General features: G+C 33.4%; 1 pseudogene; it reads left to right on the plus strand.

Moving 5' to 3' along the window:
• Positions 1-459: 459 nt before the first annotated feature.
• LOC132352148 (U6 spliceosomal RNA) lies at positions 460-558 on the plus strand (annotated as a pseudogene).
• The last annotated feature ends 2,715 nt before the right edge of the window (positions 559-3,273 follow it).

A 3,273-nucleotide genomic window follows, 5' to 3' on the forward strand; every position in this document is an offset into this window, starting at 1 on the left:
GTTTATATCTTTCTCCTGGGCTCAGTAGTCAACATGGGCATGATTTTCTCATGGTTGTGAAAGAGATGTGAGAGCAACTCTCAGATTTTGTTACATCTGCCAACATCCAATTATTCAAAGCAAGTTATATGACCAAGTCCAGCATCAAAGAGTAGCAAATATTACTTAACTCATGTAAGTAGTAGGCAGAGTGAGTATTTTCAAAAATAATATAGTGTAAAAACCACATCATTACTAGTTTTCTTTCAATAAAATATCCTCCTTGCATTCAACTGAAATTCTTATGGCTTTCTCTTATCTGAATATGTTTCTGAATTAAAGAACACTTATTAAATTATATTTTTGCACCAGTTATCACAGTTCACTACCTTGATTTTTAATATTTTAGCTGCTCATAGAGCAGATGTTTGTAATAATGTATGTTTATCTTATTTGCAGTAACTCAAGACAGTATATCAAGTGCTCACTTGCACAGCACATATGCTAAAATTAGAATACAGATTAGCATGGTCCCTGAACAAGGATGACATGCAAATTCATGAAGCTTTCTTTTGTTTGTAACAAGTAGTAAATAAACTTTAGAGATCTAATGAACAGAATAATAAATATATAGAGTAACATTATACTCTAGTCAAGTAATATGATAAATGTTGCTTCAATGGCAACCATGTTACAATATACAAATGTATCAAAGTAGCATGTGATATACCTTCAATTTACAAAATGTAACATGTTAAATATGTCAAATTTTTTAAAAAGACAAGGTATTGTTTTTACATTTCATTGTTTTTTTCTTTATTTTGAAATGTTTTCTTTATTTTTCTTTATTTTGAAATGTTTTTCTTTATTTTGAAATGTAAAACTGAAACTGAACAATGACCAGTGGTAGAAACTTATTTAAATGATTCATTTTACCTAGAAAATACCATGATAGCTGAATATGGTTCTAAACAACATTTTCCACTCAGTTCTTAGAGAGAACTGTAACTTCAATTAAAAATACACCTGAAAAAAAGAATGCTTTTTGATATAATAGGAAGCAGTTAGGCAAAGTAATGTAGTCCAATCTTAGCATATATAATAGTTTGAAACACGACAAGGTGCATCTTCTAAGAAGAAAGTCTATATCCCAAAGTCAGTGTCTATGTGCAGGATTTCAAACTTATGTCTAGTTATTGATGTTCAGAGAATCATATTCCACTGATAGAAACTTTTAGCTTTCCTAATGTTTCCATGGAACATAATGCCATGTATACTCTCAGGTACTTTCCAGGGAGAATATCAGTAGGTTTAAAAACGTGGTATGTTAAAATACATTGCACTGATGTGCAGGTTCATCTTTCTGTTAGGTTGCCATTATTTGCTCAGGGGAGACTTCAAATGGTAACATAAGATGCTTTGAACTTGTAAGATCTGTAAGGTTGAGATTTCTCACACAAATCATAAGAAAAATAAGGTATCTGGCTCCCAATATATGTAAATGATGGAAATCATTAATCTCTCTAAAAAATGTATTATGTTTTCTAATAATAACTCCAGAATGTGCTTTTAAAGTTGATTTTTATATTGTTTCTAATGAAAGATTTTTAAACATAACAATGCTACTCTTTTTTTTTTTTAATTTAATTTTATTTTTTTATACAGCAGGTTCTTATTAGTTATCCATTTTATACATATTAGTGTATATATGTCAATCCCAATCTCCCAATTCATCACACCACCACCACCCTCTACCACCTTCCCCCCTTGGTGACCATACGTTTGTTCTCTACATCTGTGTCTCTATTTCTGCCTTGCAAACTGGTTCATCGATACCATTTTTCTAGGTTCCACATATATGCGTTAATATACAATATTTGTTTTTCTCTTTCTGACTTCCTTCACTCTGTATGACAGTCTCTAGATACATCCACATCTCTACAAATGACCCAATTCCGTTTCTTTTTATGGCTGAGTAATATTCCATTGTATATATGTACCACATCTTCTTTATCCCTTCGTCTGTCGATGGGCATTTAGGTTGCTTCCATGACTGGCTACTGTAAACAGAGCTGCAATGAACACTGTATATAACTCTTTTTGAATTATGGTTTTCTCAGGGTATACGCACAGTAATGGGATTGCTAGGTCATATGGTAGTTCTATTTTTAGTTTTTTAAGGAACCTCATACTGTTCTCCATAGTGGCTGTATCAATTTACATTCCCAACAACAGTGCAAGAGGGTTCCCTTTTCTCCACACCCTCTCCAGCATGTGTTGTTTGTAGATTTTCTGATGATGCCCATTCGGACTGGTGTGAGGGGATACCTCATTGTAGTTTTGATCTGCATTTCTCTAATAATTAGTGATGTTGAGCAGCTTTTCATGTGCTTCTTGGCCATCTATATGTCTTCTTCAGAGAAATGTCTATTTAGGTCCTCTGCCCATTTTTGGATTGCGCTGTTTTTTTAATATTAAGCTGCATGAGCTGTTTATATATTTTGGAGATTAATCCTTTGTCCATTGATGCATTTGCAAATACTTTCTCCTATTCTGAGGGTTGTCTTTTCATCTTGTTTGTAGTTTCCTTTGCTTTGCAAAAGCTTTTAAGTTTCATTAGGTCCCATTTGTTTATTTTTTTAATTTCCATTACTCTAGGAGGTGGATCAAAAAAGATCTTGCTGTGATTTATGTCAAAGGGTGTTCTTCCTATGTTTTCCCCTAAGAGTTTTATAGTGTCCAGTCTTACATTTAGGTTTCTAATCCAATTTGAGTTTATTTTTGTGTATGGTGTTAGGGAGTGTTCTAATTTCATTCTTTTACATGTAGTTGTCCAGTTTTCCAAGCACCACGTATTGAAGAGACTGTCTTTTCTCCACTGTATATCCTTGCCTCCTTTGTCATAGATTAGTTTACCATACGTGCATGGGTTTATCTCTGGGCTTTCTATCCTGTTCCATTGATCTATATTTCTGTTTTTGTGCCAGGACCATATTGTCTTGATTACTGTAGCTTTGTAGTATAGCCTGAAGTCAGGGAGTCTGATTCCTCCAGCTCCGTTTTTTTCCCTCAAGGCTGCTTTGGCTATTCGGGGTCTTTTATTTCTCCATACAAATTTTAAGATTATTTGTTCTAGTTCTGTAAAAAAGGCCATTGGTAATTTCATAGGGGTTGCATTGAATCTGTAGATTGATTTGGGTAGTATAGTCATTTTCACAATATTGATTCTTCCAATTCAAGAACATGATATAACTCTCCATCTGTTGGTATCATCTTGAATTTCTTTCATCAGTG

Source organism: Balaenoptera ricei, chromosome 17 (assembly GCF_028023285.1).
Source record: "Balaenoptera ricei isolate mBalRic1 chromosome 17, mBalRic1.hap2, whole genome shotgun sequence".
Classification (NCBI taxonomy): Eukaryota; Metazoa; Chordata; class Mammalia; order Artiodactyla; family Balaenopteridae; genus Balaenoptera; species Balaenoptera ricei.